Here is a 19764-nt window from a genome sequence, read left to right as displayed (position 1 = left end):
TTTCTCTAATTATGTGGGATTTAATCTTTCTCTAATTCTGGGGGATTTAATCTATCTCTAATTCTGGGAGATTTAATCTGTCTCTAATTCTGGGGGATTTAATCTATCTCTAGTTGCGGGGGAATGAATCTATCTCTAATTCTGGGGGATTTAATCTATCTCTAATTGTGGGGGAATTCATCTATCTGTAATTCTAGGGGATTTAATCTATCTCTACTTCTGGGGAATTTAATCTTTCTCTAATTCTGGGGGGATTGAATCTTTCTCTAATTCTGGGGGCTTTAGTCTTTCTCTAATTCTGGGGGATTTAATCTTTCTTTAATTCTGGGGGATTTAATTCTGGGGGATTTAATCTATCTCTAATTCTGGGGGATTTAATCTGGGGGATTTAATTCTGGGGGATTTAATATATCTCTAATTCTGGGAGATTTAATCTATCTCTAATTCTGGGGTAATTAATCTTTCTCTAATTATGTGGGATTTAATCTTTCTCTAATTCTGGGGGATTTAATCTAACTCTAATTCTGGGAGATTTAATCTATGTCTAATTCTGGGGGATTTAATCTGGGGGATTTAATTCTGGGGGATTTAATCTATCTCTAATTCTGGGGGATTTAATCTTTCTCTAATTCTGGGTGATTTAATCTATCTCTCCTTCTGGGGAATTTAATCTTTCTCTAATTCTGGGGGGATTGAATCTTTCTCTAATTCTGGGGGATTTAGTCTTTCTCTAATTCTGGGGTATTTAATCTTTCTTTAATTCTGGGGGATTTAATCTATCTCTAATTGTGGGGGAATTAATTCTGGGGGATTTATTCTGGGGCACTTAATCTATCTCTAATTCTGGGGGATTTAATCTGGGGGATTTAATTCTGGGGGATTTAATCTATCTCTAATTCTGGGAGATTTAATCTATCTCTAATTCTGGGGTAATTAATCTTTCTCTAATTCTGGGGTAATTCATCTTTCTCTAATTATGAGGGATTTAATCTATCTCTAATTCTGGGAGATTTAATCTTTCTCTAATTATGTGGGATTTAATCTATCTCTAATTCTGGGAGATTTAATCTATCTCTAATTCTGGGGAAATTCATCTTTCTCCAATTATGTGGGATTTAATCTATCTCTAATTCTGGGGTAATTAATCTATCTCTAATTCTGGGGTAATTCATCTTTCTCTAATTATGTGGGATTTAATCTCTCTAATTCTGGGGGATTTAATCTATCTCTAATTCTGGGGGATTTCATCTATCTCTAATTCTGGGGTAATTCATCTTTCTCTAATTATGTGGGATTTAATCTTTCTCTAATTCTGGGGGATTTAATCTATCTCTAATTCTGGGAGATTTAATCTATCTCTAATTCTGGGGGATTTAATCGATCTCTAATTCTGGGGGATTTAATCTATCTCTAATTACAGGGGAATGAATCAATTTCTAATTCTGGGGGATTTAATCTATCTCTAATTCTGGGAGATTAAATCTATCTCTAATTCTGGGGGATTTAATCTATCTCTAATTCTGGGGGATTTAATCTATCTCTAATTCTGGGGTAATTAATCTTTCTCTAATTATGTGGGATTTAATCTTTCTCTAATTCTGGGGGATTTAATCTATCTCTAATTCTGGGGGATTTAATCTATCTCTAATTCTGGGGGATTTAATCTATCTCTAATTCTGGGGGATTTAATCTATCTCTAATTATGGGGGATTTAATCTATCTCTAATTGTGGGGGAATTAATCCATCTCTAATTATGGGGGATTTAATCTATCTCCAATTCTGGGGTACAGTAATTAATCTTTCTCCAATTATGTGGGATTTAATCTATCTCTAATTCTGGGGTAATGAATCTATCTCTAATTCTGGGGTAATTAATCTATCTCTAATTCTGGGGTAATTAATCTATCTCTAATTCTGGGGTAATGAATCTCTCTCTATTTCTGAGCGAATTGATCAATCTGTATTTCTGAGAAAATTAATCGATCTTTAATTCCGAAGGAATTAATCAATCCGTATTTCTGAATGAATTATCTTTTTTTTGTTGGTTTATTGAGACAATGATCACATAAGCCGGAGTTATGCTTCTACGAAGATGCACGTAAGCGTCTCTGCATAGCTATGCAGAGAAGGGGTTTATGGGTAACCGTAGCCCGCATAGGCTCGCCGAGGGGTCGATGCGCACCCCTCCAAAATCTCAACAATGCGTCGCACGTAGCTGTGGTCATGTGCGTCAAACAAACGCTGATTGGTTGAGCAGGGAAGTATATCTGGTAGCATTGAGGGTTGGGCCCAGACCCAAATCCGGAACTAAAACAAAGAACCAAAACATTCAAACAGAATGTTTACACTTTTACTGGAGGTGGAAACGGGTTTCCATTTCTGGGTGCTTCTCCATTTTCTGTACATTCTTTAGTTTTAGTAAATGTGACACTGCCCCGTACTGCACGCGTTAACGTTACATGCAAGTAAGTTGGCAAACACCCATGCGGACGTCTGCGGGCGACACCCGTGCATGTTTGCAGAAGCATAAATCAGCCTTTACACCTAACATACCTTGCCAGAGTGTGTGGGTAATGCATGTAGATCGTTGCTTTTCATTTGGTCTTTATCAACAAGTCCTACAAAGGAATTAAACATGAACGATCAATTAATATTGGAACATTCAATCAGCCTTTTTCCTTTTTTGAGCTCGAGCAAACGTTACAACGAGCTCAAAGTTTTGTTTGAAGACCAGCAGCTCCCTGAATGGTGCAACAAGACAGGTGTGTACAACAGTCACTGGCACAAAGGATGATTCTTATTGTCAGAAGGTCAAGAAAGAGGGACTCCTTAATGTAATAATAATGAATGCAAATTAAAATGTAGCTAGCAAATTGTGAAAGAAACGGATTTAAGTTTGTTTTTACAAAGGACGTTGCCATGAGATAATCACAAACAAGGGAATTTGAATGGAGAAATCACTTGATAACATATTGCTTGTGCTATGTTGCTATGAAAAAAAGGAGGTGTTAGTGCATGAGTGGTGTGTGACGACATGGTGTGTATATTACATCACTTTGCAGGAATATGAAAAAAACAAACTCAAAAAAGGATGTTTTAGTGCATGAGTGGTGTGCGACGACATGGTGTATATATTACATCACCTTGAGAGAATACTAAAAAAAAAACTCAAAAACCAAGTGTTAGTGCATGAATGGTGTGCGACAACATGGTGTATATATTACATCACCTTGCGGGAATACCAAAAAAAAAAATCTCAAAAAAGAAAGTGTTAGTGCATGAGTGGTGTGGTGTGCAGTGACACTGTGTGTGCATTACATCACCTTGCGGAAATACTTTTAAAAAACAAGAGAAAAATGACCACAGTGTGATCACCAGCTGCGACGTGTAGAATCATGAGGATATCCGTTGCAATATGCGCTACCAAATTCGACCAGTCATTAAATTATACGCATGCACCAGCGTCTTTTTGTCTTTCAGTTCTGGTCTTGTCCTTTGTTTTGCGACGCATCATGCTTCATCAACTGATTACATATAATGTATGGACGTGAATGTTATTTCTGTTAATGTTAATCTTAATTCATTAATGTTATTTATTAATGTTAATTCTGGGTGGCAGAGGGATAATTTGAAACGGGCTTGGTCGGTAGGGGAAGTCCGAGTGTATGCGCATGCGCTTTTCAAAAAGGCACCCCAACAACAAGAACAACAACGCGGTCCTCTCATAGAGATGCTCGTCGCAGCTAAAAACTCAAAAAAGGAAGTGTTAGGACAGGAGTGGTGTGCGACGACATGTTGTGTATATTACATCGCCTTGTGGGAATACTTCCGCTCTAGCAGGGAACATGGCCTTAAAATGCATGTTGTTGTTGTTGTGTTGTGGGAATACTTGAAGAAAAAAAATTCTAGAGTGTACATAATCATTAGCTCATAGAAGAGAAGCATCACGACAAACGTCTTTTATAAGTTCCGAAATATATTACAACAAATTATCATGTAGAGCTGTAGGAATTGAACGTGAAAGATTAAAAAGGGTCTCCTTACTCCTGTTCGGTATCATCTCCATCGCTCCATATGGAGGAGCCAGGATTCCTGCCAAGTATTGTCGATATTTCTGCAAACATGATGCAAGAACACAAATGAATGTGGTTTCTTAAGCAGACAAAGTGCTATACGATTCCAATGTAATGATTTGTTTTGAAGTATTCTTTCTTCTACATTATGTAGTCCATATAAATAGGGCTACGGAGTGTGGGATCTGCCTTAAGTGGACCCATAAATGGGAAGGAGTCAGATATTGATGAGCTGGCAGGGCATGACCAAGGTGGGATCAAAGGACAGGAAGTTTGTTTTACAAGTGGAAATACCAACTGGTTTTCTACAAAGCCCTGTGAAAGTTTGGTGTCTCCATCTGCAATTATTGCCATAGACCTGTTGGGTGGCCTGCTTGCCAGTCCTGCCTTTTCCCATTGGGTAGTTTGGACCAAAAAGTGGATGCACGTCTAACCCAGGTTTCCACCAAAAGGTAGATGTACGTTTAACCCAGGTTTATACCAAAAGGTGGATGCACGTTTAACCCAGGATTATACCAAAAGGTGGATGCACGTTTCACCCAGGATTATACCAACAGGTGGATGCACATTTAAACCAGTATTATACCAAAAGGTGGATGCACGTTTAATCCAGGATTATACCAAAAGGTGGATGCACATTTAAACCAGGATTATACCAAAAGGTGGATGCACGTTTAACCCAGGTTTCCACCAAAAGGTAGATGCACGTCTAACCCAGGTTTCCACCAAAAGGTAGATGCACGTCTAACCCAGGTTTCCACCATAAGGTGGATGCACGTTTAAACCCAGGTTTATACCAAAAGGTGGATGCACATTTAACCCAGGTTTCCACCATAAGGTGGATGCACGTTTAAACCCAGGTTTATACCAAAAGGTGGATGCAAATTTAACCCAGGATTATACCAAAAGGTGGATGCACATTTAACCCAGATTTGGACAAAAATGTGGATGCACGTCTAACCCAGGTTTCCACCAAAAGGTGGATGCACGTTTAACCCAGGCTTATACCAAAAGATGGATGCACATTTAACCCAGGTTTCCACCAAAAGGTGGAAGCACATTTACCGCAGGATTATACCAAAAGGTGGATGCACATTTAACCCAGGATTACACCAAAAGGTGGATGCACATTTAACCCAGGATTATACCAAAAGGTGGATGCACATTTAACCCAGGATTATACCAAAAGGTGGATGCACATTTAACCCAGGATTATACCAAAAGGTGGATGCACGTTTAACCCAGGATTATACCAAAAGGTGGATGCACGTTTAACCCAGGATTATACCAAAAGGTGGATGAACATTTAACCCAGGATTATACCAAAAGGTGGATGCACATTTAACCCAGGATTATACCAAAAGGTGGATGCACATTTAACCCAGGTTTCCACCAAAAGGAGGATGCGCATTTAACCCAGGATTATACCATAAGGTGGATGCACATTTAACCCAGGATTATACCAAAAGGTGGATGCACATTTAACCCAGGATTATACCAAAACGTGGATGCACATTTAACCCAGGTTTCCACAAAAAGGAGGATGCGCATTTAACCCAGGATTATACCAAAAGGTGGATGCACGTTTAACCCAGGATTATACCAAAAAGTGGATGCACATTTACCCCCAGGATTATACCAAAAGGTGGATGCACATTTAACCCAGATTTGGACAAAAATGTGGATGCACGTCTAACCCAGGTTTCCACCAAAAGGTGGATGCACGTTTAACCCAGGCTTATACCAAAAGATGGATGCACATTTAACCCAGGTTTCCACCAAAAGGTGGAAGCACATTTACCGCAGGATTATACCAAAAGGTGGATGCACATTTAACCCAGGATTACACCAAAAGGTGGATGCACATTTAACCCAGGATTATACCAAAAGGTGGATGCACATTTAACCCAGGATTATACCAAAAGGTGGATGCACATTTAACCCAGGATTATACCAAAAGGTGGATGCACGTTTAACCCAGGATTATACCAAAAGGTGGATGCACGTTTAACCCAGGATTATACCAAAAGGTGGATGAACATTTAACCCAGGATTATACCAAAAGGTGGATGCACATTTAACCAAGGTTTCCAACAAAAGGAGGATGCGCATTTAACCCAGGATTATACCAAAAGGTGGATGCACATTTAACCCAGGATTACACCAAAAGGTGGATGCACATTTAACCCAGGATTATACCAAAAGGTGGATGCACATTTAACCCAGGATTATACCAAAAGGTGGATGCACATTTAACCCAGGATTATACCAAAAGGTGGATGCACGTTTAACCCAGGATTATACCAAAAGGTGGATGCACGTTTAACCCAGGATTATACCAAAAGGTGGATGAACATTTAACCCAGGATTATACCAAAAGGTGGATGCACATTTAACCCAGGTTTCCACCAAAAGGAGGATGCGCATTTAACCCAGGATTATACCATAAGGTGGATGCACATTTAACCCAGGATTATACCAAAAGGTGGATGCACATTTAACCCAGGATTATACCAAAACGTGGATGCACATTTAACCCAGGTTTCCACAAAAAGGAGGATGCGCATTTAACCCAGGATTATACCAAAAGGTGGATGCACGTTTAACCCAGGATTATACCAAAAAGTGGATGCACATTTACCCCAGGATTATACCAAAAGGTGGATGCACATTTAACCCAGGATTATACCAAAAGGTGGATGCACATTTAACCCAGGATTATACCAAAAGGTGGATGCACATTTAACCCAGGATTATACCAAAAGGTGGATGCACATTTAACCCAGGATTATACCAAAAGGTGGATGCACATTTAACCCAGGATTATACCAAAAGGTGGATGCACGTTTAACCCAGGATTATACCAAAAGGTGGATGCACATTTAACCCAGGATTATACCAAAAGGTGGATGCACATTTAACCCAGGATTATACCAAAATGTGGATGCACATTTACCCCCAGGATTATACCAAAAGGTGGATGCACATTTACCCCAGGATTATACCAATAGGTGGATGCACATTTAACCCAGGATTATACCAAAATGTGGATGCACATTTAACCCAGGTTTGGACCAAAATGTGGATGCACATTTAACCCAGGATTATACCAAAAGATGGATGCACATTTACCCCAGGATTATACCAAAAGGTGGATGCACATTTAACCCAGGATTATACCAAAAGGTGGATGCACATTTAACCCAGGATTATACCAAAAGGTGGATGCACATTTAACCCAGGATTATACCAAAAGGTGGATGCACATTTAACCCAGGATTTTACCAAAAGGTAGATGCACATTTAACCCAGGATTATACCAAAAGGTGGATGAACATTTATCCCAGGATTATACCAAAAGATGGATGCACATTTAACCCAGGATGATACAATAAGGTGGATGCACATTTAACCAAGGTTTCCACCAAAAGGAGGATGCGCATTTAACCCAGGATTATACCAAAAGGAGGATGCACATTTAACCCAGGATTATACCATAAGGTGGATGCACATTTAACCCAGGATTATACCAAAAGGTGGATGCACATTTAACCCAGGATTATACCAAAATGTGGATGCACATTTAACCCAGGTTTGGACCAAAATGTGGATGCACATTTAACCCAGGATTATACCAAAAGATGGATGCACATTTACCCCAGGATTATACCAAAAGGTGGATGCACATTTAACCCAGGATTATACCAAAAGGAGGATGCGCATTTAAACCAGGATTATACCAAAAGGTGGATGCACATTTACCCCAGGATTATACCAAAAGGTGGATGCACATTTACCCCAGGATTATACCAATAGGTGGATGCACATTTATCCCAGGATTATACCAAAATGTGGATACACATTTAACCCAGGATTATACCAAAAGATGGATGCACATTTACCCCAGGATTATACCAAAAGGTGGTGCACATTTAACCCAGGATTATACCAAAATGTGGATACACATTTAACCCAGGATTATACCAAAAGATGGATGCACATTTAACCCAGGATTATACCAAAAGATGGATGCACATTTACCCCAGGATTATACCAAAAGGTGGATGCACATTTAACCCAGGATTATACCAAAAGGTGGATGCACGTTTAACCCAGGATTATACCAAAAGGTGGATGCACATTTACCCCAGGATTATACCAAAAGGTGGATGCACATTTAACCCAGGATTATACCAAAAGACCACTCCATATTCTACCAATCCAACTGCTCTCTCCCTCCCACTCCATATTCTACCAATCCCACTGCTCTCTCCCTTCCACTCCATACTTCACTCGACCAATCCCACTGCTCTCTCCCTCCCACTCCATATTCTACCAATCCCACTGCTCTCTCCCTCCCACTCCATATTCTACCAATCCCACTGCTCTCTCCCTCCCACTCCATATTCTACCAATCCCACTGCTCTCTCCCTCCCACTCCATATTCTACCAATCCCACTGCTCTCTCCCTCCCACTCCATATTCTACCAATCCCACTGCTCTCTCCCTCCCACTCCATATTCTACCAATCCCACTGCTCTCTCCCTCCCACTCCATACTTCACTCGACCAATCCCACTGCTCTCTCCCTCCCACTCCATATTCTACCAATCCAACTGCTCTCTCTCCCTCCCACTCCATATTCTACCAATCCCACTGCTCTCTCCCTTCCACTCCATATTTCACTCGACCAATCCCACTGCTCTCTCCCTCCCACTCCATATTCGACCAATCCCACTGCTCTCTCCCTTCCACTCCATACTTCACTCGACCAATCCCACTGCTCTCTCCCTCCCACTCCATATTCTACCAATCCCACTGCTCTCTCCCTTCCACTCCATACTTTACTCGACCAATCCCACTGCTCTCTCCCTCCCACTCCATATTCGATCAATCCCACTGCTCTCTCCCTTCCACTCCATACATCACTCGACCAATCCCACTGCTCTCTCCCTCCCACTCCATATTCGACCAATCCCACTGCTCTCTCCATTCCACTCCACACTCGACCAATCCCACTGCTCTCTCCCTCCCGCTCCATATTCGACCAATCCCACTGCTCTCTCCCTCCCGCTCCATATTCGACCAATCCCACTGCTCTCTCCCTCCCACTCCATATTCTACCAATCCCACTGCTCTCTCCCTTCCACTCCATACTTCACTCGACCAATCCCACTGCTCTCTCCCTCCCACTCCATATTCTACCAATCCCACTGCTCTCTCCCTCCCACTCCATATTCTACCAATCCCACTGCTCTCTCCCTCCCACTCCATACAGAGAGACTGAGCTGTCGCCCGCAGACAGGGAGACTGAGCGGGACAGGGAGACTGAGCGGGACAGGGAGACTGAGCGGGACAGGGAGACTGAGCGGGACAGGGAGACTGAGCGGGACAGAGAGACTGAGCGGGACAGGGAGACTGAGCGGGACAGGGAGACTGAGCGGGACAGGGAGACGGAGCGGGACAGGGAGCCGGAGCGGGACAGGGAGACGGAGCGGGACAGGGAGACGGGGCGGCACAGGGAGACGGAGCTTTTTCACGTGTACTTACTTGTACACGGGTACTTACTTTTTCACGTGACTAATTTTGGGAATGCTCCTCACCGTGAATGGAACATCCATCTTTGGGAATGCTCCTCACCATGAATTGAACATCCATCTTTGGGAATGCTCCTGACGGTGAATGGAACATCCATCTTTGGGAATAAACCAATAAACCAACAAAGCTCGGTCAGGGACTGTCGCCCGCACCTTTGGAGGCAGGATATAGTGCATTATTAATTTATGATATATAATGACGCTCGATTTTGGTGCACTGTTCGTGCCTTCAACCCGTATGACAGCCGCACATGACACTTACAGTTTCAGTGTGCCCGAGGACTACGACTGACGACTGACGTGACGAGTGACGAGTGACTAGCCGAAGGGTGGTTCTTCTTCTTCTTCTTCCTCTTGGGGTCAACTTCCTGGATCTGGAACGGGAAGTGATATTTTTTTCTTTTATTCTTTCCTTTACCCTGTGGATGGTCCATCGATTTTATATATAATTATAAACCGAAGGGTTTTATATATATATATATATATATATATATATATATATATATATATATAAGTCCTTAAGGGTCAACGAGATTATTTAAATATCCTTCAAAAAAACAACAACATTTCATTTTATGGCCGTTGAATGTGACGTCACGACAAGGAACGGTGGACGATTTCAAATGCATAAATTCGCTTTTCAGTGATTAATTATTGATTAATTGGTTTGGATTCAAAAGGGTGGAGGCCCGGGTGCCCGGGGCGTCCGCCCGGACGTCTTTAGCGTGAGGCTCATTTTCCGCGGCGCAACACCTGCGGGGGCCCAGGGTCGAGGATTCGAACCTTTGCCGTTTACAGCTCTCGAGTACGCATCGTTGATACGTCATCGTGGCCCGCCTTAGCCCGGTGCACCACGACGCCTCCACCGATTGGAGTTCACTTGGAACATGCATTTAACCCCCATGTGATTGATCTAGTTAGGCAGCTTAGCAATAATTTCTGGGGGAACGACTTTACAAAACTACCATTTTTATTTTCGTGCTTATGGACCAAACTTTTACAAATAACACTGCATGTGATAGTCAGGTGGCTTAGCAACAATTTTTAGGCGTAATGTTACAAGCCGGACAAAAGTCCCAAATTTGGTATGGAGCTTCGTTTGGACCTATCAATTGATTTTAGCCGAGGAGCCATCCTGACCGTTTCAGATTTTCCAAGATGTTGGCCAAAATTCAAAATGCCACCAGCAAAACTGAAATATCATATATCTCTGGCTGTAGAAGTCACAGATAGACAAATGAGGTATCAAATCAGGGGTTTTTGAGGTCAGTGAAACTGATTCAGGGAAAGGTACATTTCATATGTCACTTATTTTCGAGATGACGTCCAAAATCCAATATGGCCACCAAGGAAAATCATACTATAATGCAAGGACTTGAAAAGTTTGTTCGCCTAAGGCTCAGGCATCGAAGGATGGATTAACTTGACACTTTGCACACCTATAGATATCGTTTTAGTGGGGCGGCTTAGCCCAAATATTCAAAAGAATTGTGCATTTTGTGATACAAGCACCAAATTTGGCACACTAGTAGACTATCATATTATGAAAAGATCTGGATATTGGGCCATCTCAGATTCAGAGATTTGATTTTTGCAAGATTTGCAGATTTTGCAAGCTGAGATTGCAACGCCAGGGACGGCCGACTCCTTCCTACGAGCTGCCCACGTCACCCGCACAAGAAGAGCTCATCAAATCACTGCAGCGGCACTGCACATCCTGCAACACCGTGCGTATGAACGCCACTGTATGACATATGCTGATGATGCAGAAGACCTGCCTGAGTTCGAAGACTGGTGTCACCAGAGAGGAGAAGACATTCCCAACTTTCAGTACTGGGCAACTGTGCTGGAACTAGAGATGTTGGTACTGGTCTACGTGCGTTCTCTGCGGCAGGCTTCATTCACGACGTACCTTGATGCCCTGACGGAACTGGTCCCATGGTTCCATGCCTTAGACCACACACACTATGCCAGGTGTGTCCCTGTTCACCTGAGGGACACGGTTGCACTCCCAATGAAGCACCCAGATGTAGCCAGAGAATTCAGGGCTGGCAACTTCACTGTACAGAAGACGAAGAAGGTGTTCTCTTCGATCCCAATCGAATCGAAATCTTGCAAAAATCAAATCTCTGAATCTGAGATGGCCCAATATCCAGATCTTTTCATAATATTGTTACAGACGCGGTTGTGGATGTTGGTCTACCGAGCGGTTTGGTATGACCGCGCCTGCACGTTTACCCGATTATACTCGAACGTTGACTAAGTCGCGCTATGCTAAATCAATGATGGAAAAGGACACAACGGCTGGGATTAAAATGACACGACACCAAGGGTTCAGTTCTCAAGACCTCCGGAGGAGGTTATAATATTGCGGAAGGTCAGATTACAGGAATGAGAGGGACAGCATAGAAAGACAGGCACTTAGACACACTCTTATATTAGCCCCGACAGACGACAGATAAACGGGACAAAACTGACTCACATGGGGATTGATGGCAAGGAAAGCGGGTAGTCGATGGCTCAAGGTGCACTCTTGGCTCAAGGACAGAATCGACCCGCTCCGGTCCAGAGATGCGGGAGGCCTCACTCAGCGCTCGAAGGTCGTGACTTGTCTTCTTCAGTCGGGGGCGCATCTCACGTCACGTCCGGTAAGTGGCTGCGTATATCCGGCGGGGAGTGACACGCCCTCGGCTCGTTAGCTCCGCCCCAGATGGAATCGGCCCGTTGCTTCTCATTGGGTGCGTGCGGGGGGGTTACCGGCTCTGCCCTTGACGAGGGGCTGACAGGGAGCCCCTTCGTGGTAACCCCGTCGGAGCGCATGGTCATGGCGGCTAACCGAGCCGGTGTGAGGACGCACACTCCCCCGCACCGCGCCGCCCCCATCTCCTCTGTTGTTGTAGTTGTAGTTGTTGTTGTAGTTGTTGTTGTTGTTGTTGTAGTTGTTGTTGTTGTTGTTGTTGTTGTAGTTGTTGTAGTTGTTGTTGTTGTTGTTTCATGGGGAAGTTGGGAGGAGGTAAGGGGAGGTCCTAAACTCACTACTGGTGCCATACGATCACATTCTGGTGCAACGAAGAGTCAGAATTAATGGAAACGAGTCCTTAACTGACATAGACTAAGAATAACTAGCAAGATGTCCCATAGTTGTCTACGTGAGATGCGGTGAACCTGGGCACGACATTTAATGGGGGAAAAAGGGGAAGGTCGGTTCTACAGAGTGTTATTTACAGGCAATGGGACTAGGGAATGGGGGATTGGGGATAGTTGGGGAGTATTGGGGAAATAGGGGAGTATTTACAAGCGGATATTGAGGCCAAGTCCCATATCCGCAACATTGCACCCTTCTCTACCCTCGGGGCGTCCCGACCCGATAAATTTTTACCTATTTTAGTGTGGCACTCAGATGTAGTTCCCTCTACTATTAACTCTACCCTGAGTGCGACAGTTTTACAGATATTCACAAATGAGTAAATATGTCCCCCTGCGACGTTGCACCCTTCTCCTCACAGAAACACACCCACAGGATAACCGAATCCGGAAAGAATTCGCAAACTAAACATACAGCCGGTAGGGAGCATTATTTACACAAGACTACGCTGATATTTACACTACGATCCAGGACCTGTTTTTGGAGGAACACATGCAGATGTTATGCATAGAGAGAGCACGCATGCCAGCATCGATACACCAACCCACGAGTGCTCTGTGGCCTTATGGCCTTTAATAATGTGCAGAGCACCCCTTCCAAGCATCAAAAGCACCACCCCATAACACAGTCAGCACCATCCGGTGCACCAATAAAGTGTTTATAAATCACCGGTGGTGTCGCAGCCGGCCGATGTTCTGCCGCTGGTCTTGCCTTCGTGTGGTGCACTTGGTGTTCTTGCCTCTTTCAAAAAAATAAAGAAAGGTGCCAACCGCGTCCATTTCTGTATTGTGGCCGTCAGGGGGCCAACTATAAGTGGTTCACCTTGTATGGCATAGGTGCCACGTTGACCCATAGGTCCATCCACGGGTGGTGCTTGGCCGCAAAAGAACTGCGGTCCATTGTGGGTGGCCACCAACATTGCGGTCCATATGGTGTATCGATCCAGGCAGCAAGCAGCGAAAGTGCAGGCCCACAACTGCGTAGCCAGCACCTCTCTCTCCTCTCTCTCTACCCCAAAGCCAGATCCTCAGAGGTGGGAGACAAAAGAAGCAGACAAGTGAGTAAGGTGGTAAGGGCGCAAAAGTGCACGCAATGTAAGGTAATGCACACTGGGGGCACATGGGAACCAGGTGAGACAGGTACGTTCCTACCGTACGCCCCCCCCCCCCCCCCACCAGGTAACCTACATGGCCCCTCCCTTACCCCTTACTGTATCCACAAAACACAACACTACCCATAAACATCTACTTTACAAATCAACAAACGTCCCTACTGTCTTCCCCGTTCCTCCCATATACCAAATTCGTCTTCTCTCCCTCCTAACCAATCAAATTTGCCATTTTCAACTCATCAAAATTTGCCATTACCAATTCATCATCAGTCCCTCCTAGGGAGGGAGAGATGGAATCACCCCAATGTCTCATCCACGTCGTGATGCGTCTCACCAATCCACACAGCAATTCTCATTTCCTGCACACAGAACAAAGAAAACACAGGTGTGGAGTCATCATCATCACCACAGGTAAGTGGCTGCGTATGGTGCGACAGGTTCATCAATCCTAACTATTTCCTAAATGACTTTAACAACTTTACACTACCCGGGGTCTTTCTCCGGCCAAACCATTGGCCCTCTTACACTATGGGTTCTAAAAACCAATTCCCATTGGCCAAACTGTGGTGCTTTTCAATTTGGGGTCTCACTCCCCCGATTCATCTCCCGGTGCCCTCGCACAATTTCTGGGCTGTGGCGTGTACCTCTCCCAGTGGGTCTACCCACCTGCACACCTCCACCACTGCAGTTGCCTCCAAGCTTACCTGCTCCTTACCCTAACCTAACTACCTGGGGAAGGCCCTCTGGCGCTCTCCCCACTCGGTGCCCTCTCTGGCACTGGGCTGCCCGATCCACACCCGGGATCCTCAGGCACCCACTCACAACTATCGGCTCCCAGAGCCCACCTGCGGCCTCACCTGGCCGACATCCTCACAGTGGTGGAGTGCCCAACCAACTACACACACTAACAGGCTACACGCCCAGCCATTTCCACAACACTAATGCACCCATCCAAATACCATTCTGTCACCCGCACCACAGATGCCAATATCCAACCACAATTTACCTATACCCTCTACCTAACACTTATACTACCCGCCCCGGGTACTCGTGAAAGGGGTCCACTCTTCCCCCATCCACACCTTCGCACCATGCACACCACTCCGTACCAATTACTCCAACTCTCTCCACACACCTTTACTTGCACACCTGTGCTCTCACACCTGGTGCCACCTGCACCCTTCTCTCCCCAAGCGCATTCGCGCTGATCCACAACACTCACTACTCACACACTGCTCCACACACCTGTCCAGTTGCACACCTGTGCAATCACACCTGTTCAATTCTCACACAGCATCATCTCACCTAACTACTCCCCTCTGAAACTTGCGCTTCCCAGTCGTCCCTTTAAACTATTGCGCTCCCACGTCATTATCATCCACACTAATCTACCTGCGTCCCCACTACAGGTATCAGTCACTAACTAAACTTAACGTCACCTAATGTCATCTTCGCTAGATCCCTACAATATAACCTAACCCACCCGGGCTAGTTTTCACTGCCATCAACCCCATAAGCTATTGCGCATTTGCCCCCACCTATGGGAAGGGTGGCAGGGATGCCAGCCTTACCCACCGGGCCCATCGCTCACTACCAATTTCGCACATCAAATTTCAACAAATTAAAAATTTGCCAATCACTACCCATCATCTGCCAATCACTACTGCCAATCACTACTGCCAATCCCTTGCCAATCATCAAATTTTGTTTTTCTCTAATTTTGGGTCCAAAACACTAACCTCATCACCCAGTCTACTCACTAATGCCTCTCGATGCGCCAATTCCTGTCCAAAGCCCGGCTTCGTAAAGCCAAGCCATGAATGCGGGTTGTTCTGCGCCAGCGGCTGGATGCGTCCGGCATTCGGGGCAGGGACGGGGGCTTACCCGGGCCGAGATCCCACGCACCATCTCGGCGTGGAGCCATCCAATGTCCCGATCTCGACCTGCCGGAATGCCTCAACAAAAAGTGGTCGCCATGACGACCCTTTCTATCGGGCTGCCCGCTCCGCCTAGTGGAGCACGGACGCGGCCGTTCAAAGCGAGGCCCAGCACGCACCGAGGGCCCGATTCGGCTAAAAGTCGACCTAAACTCTACCCCGTCTAACGTCGATGCTTCACCTGGACGCTTACACCCCGCGGCCCGTTCCTTGCTCACACATCCAGCCGTTTCCATGCTCCTCGTACCTTTCCTTACACACCTCGGTACACCCATTCCACTCACAGCCTTGGTCACACACCTGACCACCGAACACTTTGGCACACATTCGTTGGTCGCACACCTCACCAACACACCTCTTCGCGCCCCCTCCTCTGTGACAATCACAGGTGTGCTCTCATTCGCACACCCAACCACGTGCCTCACTACCAATTCCAGCGTGCATTCCCACTCACGCTCTACCATTCCAGATGTGCATCCTTCCATCCCAGGTGTACATCCTCGCTCACCTGTCACAACCAACTCACTCTCCTTGTCACTCTCACTACTCTCACCTCCATTCTTGACAGCGCACTCACCCTTACTCTTGACAGCGCACTCTTTCCTCATGCACCTGTCCGTCACACACCTTTCTCGCGCACACTCTCCCGTTACACCCTCTGTAACACTCACCACACCGCGCTTCCATGTGCTCCCTCGCACACGCGCTACGACCGACTCATTCTCGCCAGCACACTCACTCCTTGGCACGCACTTTTTCCTCACACACCCCAGAGTCGGACTTTCTCGCACACCTCCTTTTTCGCACACCAGACCTGTCGCACACTTCACCAACGGCCTCTCACGAACACCCGGGTCTATCTCGACCCCCAAGCTTCTTAAATCCCCTGGCGCATCATACGCACGACCATATTGGTCACCACTTACACCGGGTCCTCTTCCTTTTCGCTTCTCCTCCATCACCTGCGAATCCCTCATCCGGTTAATGAGCACATCATCACGATCCAAACACAGACTTTGGACCAATTCTTTTATCTCCTCTTTTATCTCCTTCTTATCCTCTCTCCGTCGCTTCTTAATTTCGCTCACCCCTTCTTCCACTTCTTCTAATTTCTGCTTCACCTCTTTTATTCCCCGGTACGTCTCCTCAAGCTCGTCCTCTAAGGCTACCTTGACCGTTTCCAGGTGCGTCCTCACCTGCCGGTCCTTCGTCTCCATTACCTCTACCACCTCGTCCAACCTCGCTGTCAGTCCCTCACGTACCATCTGACATTCCCTCTTTGTCGCTATTAAGTCGTTTTTTATGTCGTTTTGTGTCGCTTTTAAACCTCCTAATACCGCAGTGTTCCTTTGAACCTGCTCCGTTAGTCCTTTTTGTCCCTCCGTCAGCTGTTCCACCTCCTGCGTCAGGTCCTCTATGCCCCCTTGTAACTTTACAGTCCCCTTTCTCACCTCCTTCTCCATGTGCTCCTTACAGTGCCTCACCTCCTCGCGCACTCCTCCGACCTCCTCACTCACTCCTCTTCTGATCTCCTCTCCCATCACTTGCATCTCCTGCCCAGATGCCACCCTCATCTGCTCCATTTCCTCCCTGTGAGCATCCAGTTTAGTTTCTACCCCCATTCTGACCCCCTCTATCTGCTGCTCCATTTGTTTAACTTCCCTTTCCGCTTGGTCCCTCATGTCCCTCAATTTGCCTTCCATACTGTTTTCTAACCCTATTAACCCATTTCTCACCTCTTTTATCCCGTTGTCTAACCCCTCAAAATTATTGTCTAACTTCCCAAATTTCTTGTCTAACTCCTTAAAATTATTGTCTAACCCCTCTCCGGTACCCCTCGCTTCGTCCCTCATTACCCCTATTTTGCCCTCCAATCGCTCACCCTGAGCATCCATCCGGTTCCCCATTACCCCCAATTGCTCATTCTGAGCCTCCATCCGGTTCCCCATTTGTCCCATACTGCTTTTCAAACCTCTAATTTGGTCTCCCAATTGCTCACCCATTTGTTCCATAAGGGCCCTCATTTGCAGGAGGAAAAGGTTCGAATCCACCAGGGGCGCTGCCACGGTCGCGGGCGCGGTGACCAGCGAGGCGCCATTTTGCGCCCCCGCAACGTCGGGCGCAACGACGCTATTTTGTGCGTCTGCTACCCTCGCTGCTTCGCACTCCTCGCGTCCCTCAATTTGGTCCTGGACCGACCCTGCCTCACTCTCCCCTACCGGACCCCAGCTGTCTTGATCCGCCATAGCGCGACTTTCAAAATTCGGGTTTTTATTTCCGTAAAACAAATCAAATTTCGTCGTTATAATTTCGAGCGCGGGAAACGCGCTCTGGATCGAATTCTACCTCCCAACACCAATTGTTACCCTAGTGGTACAATTGGTGTTCCAAAATTTGGGCCTAATAAATTTAGTCCCAGGTTCGAATCCGACACTCCTGACACCAATTGTTACAGACGCGGTTGTGGATGTTGGTCTACCGAGCGGTTTGGTATGACCGCGCCTGCACGTTTACCCGATTATACTCGAACGTTGACTAAGTCGCGCTATGCTAAATCAATGATGGAAAAGGACACAACGGCTGGGATTAAAATGACACGACACCAAGGGTTCAGTTCTCAAGACCCCCGGAAGAGGTTATAATATTGCGGAAGGTCAGATTACAGGAATGAGAGGGACAGCATAGAAAGACAGGCACTTAGACACACTCTTATATTAGCCCCGACAGACGACAGATAAACGGGACAAAACTGACTCACACGGGGATTGATGGCAAGGAAAGCGGGTAGTCGATGGCTCAAGGTGCACTCTTGGCTCAAGGACAGAATCGACCCGCTCCGGTCCAGAGATGCGGGAGGCCTCACTCAGCGCTCGAAGGTCGTGACTTGTCTTCTTCAGTCGGGGGCGCATCTCACGTCACGTCCGGTAAGTGGCTGCGTATATCCGGCGGGGAGTGACACGCCCTCGGCTCGTTAGCTCCGCCCCAGATGGAATCGGCCCGTTGCTTCTCATTGGGTGCGTGCGGGGGGGTTACCGGCTCCGCCCTTGACGAGGGGCTGACAGGGAGCCCCTTCGTGGTAACCCCGTCGGAGCGCATGGTCATGGCGGCTAACCGAGCCGGTGTGAGGACGCACACTCCCCCGCGCCGCGCCGCCCCCATCTCCACTGTTGTTGTAGTTGTAGTTGTAGTTGTAGTTGTTGTTGTTGTAGTTGTTGTTGTAGTTGTTGTTGTTGTTTCATGGGGAAGATGGGAGGAGGTAAGGGGAGGTCCTAAACTCACTACTGGTGCCATACGATCACAATTTCGTGCAACGAAGAGTCAGAATTAATGGAAACGAGTCCTTAACTGACATAGACTAAGAATAACTAGCAAGATGTCCTATAGTTGTCTACGTGAGATGCGGTGAACCTGGGCACGACATTTAATGGGGGAAAAAGGGGTAGGTCGGTTCTACAGAGTGTTATTTACAGGCAATGGGACTAGGGAATGGGGGATTGGGGATAGTTGGGGAGTATTGGGGAAATAGGGGAGTATTTACAAGCGGATATTGAGGCCAAGTCCCATATCTGCAACAATATGATAGTCTACTAGTGTACCAAATTTGGTGCTTGTATCACAAAATGCACAACAGGTTTGCTATGCTGCTACACTATAAGATATATTACTTTTTCGTTTGATGACAGTCGTCACAAAAACGTCAACAATGATGCCGACATATATTTCTTCGTTTTTATTTCATTCAACATTAGCCGGAAGTAAAATATGTTTCAGGAAATTACCGAGAGATATTTCTTCGTTTTTTTTATTAGTTATGTGCGCATACACTTTAAATAGGTTTATTTGAAATCTTTAATTTTCCACAATATAATTTACTTGCCATTTATCATTTGATGATTACGAG

General features: G+C 45.8%; 1 protein-coding gene and 1 long non-coding RNA gene across 2 annotated transcripts in view; both read right to left on the bottom strand.

Annotated features, from left to right (window-relative positions):
* Positions 1 to 19764, bottom strand: part of LOC144888525 (uncharacterized) — a 416118-nt gene that overhangs the window by 205753 nt on the left and 190601 nt on the right. The gene's annotated exons all lie outside the window — the stretch shown is intronic.
* Positions 327 to 10497, bottom strand: LOC144888457 (uncharacterized). The gene is made up of 4 exons (XR_013621021.1): positions 10454 to 10497; positions 9933 to 10044; positions 4046 to 4115; positions 327 to 2619 (listed from the first exon to the last, which is right to left on the bottom strand). It is a non-coding gene; the product is annotated as an uncharacterized LOC144888457 (long non-coding RNA).

The sequence above is a fragment of the Myxine glutinosa genome, chromosome 12, assembly GCF_964187855.1.
Source record: "Myxine glutinosa chromosome 12, kmMyxGlut1.1, whole genome shotgun sequence".
In the NCBI taxonomy this organism is placed as follows: Eukaryota; Metazoa; Chordata; class Myxini; order Myxiniformes; family Myxinidae; genus Myxine; species Myxine glutinosa.
This window is presented reverse-complemented; position numbering and strand designations above follow the sequence as displayed.